This window comes from Cicer arietinum, chromosome 5 (assembly GCF_000331145.2).
Source record: "Cicer arietinum cultivar CDC Frontier isolate Library 1 chromosome 5, Cicar.CDCFrontier_v2.0, whole genome shotgun sequence".
Classification (NCBI taxonomy): Eukaryota; Viridiplantae; Streptophyta; class Magnoliopsida; order Fabales; family Fabaceae; genus Cicer; species Cicer arietinum.
The window spans coordinates 29,232,215-29,232,612 of NC_021164.2; positions in this window are offsets into that span (position 1 = coordinate 29,232,215).

The following is a 398-nucleotide window of genomic DNA, read 5'->3' on the forward strand; positions in this document are numbered from 1 at the left end:
TAATAATAATAATAATAATAATAATAATAATAATAATAATAATAATAATAATAATAATAATAATAATAATAATAATAATAAAATTGGTGGGTTCCACTTGGGGAGTGAGCCCACCCAACAAATCTCCCCCTCACGACTCAAGTGGGAAGGTATTGTTTAACCATGTCGGTCTTCTTTCTACAGTATATCATCTTCGACACAGGCAAAGTCTTCGTCATCATATATGAACCATTCTAATTAGTATGAATCTTCTCAATTAAAAATGAATTCATTTCTAGTGCATCTCATATCCAATGATACAGCACCTCAATATGCTTCGACTTTGCATGAAAGGTCGGATTCTTGCTGAGATGGATCACACTCTGACTATCATAGAATAACACAAACTTTTCTTGCTT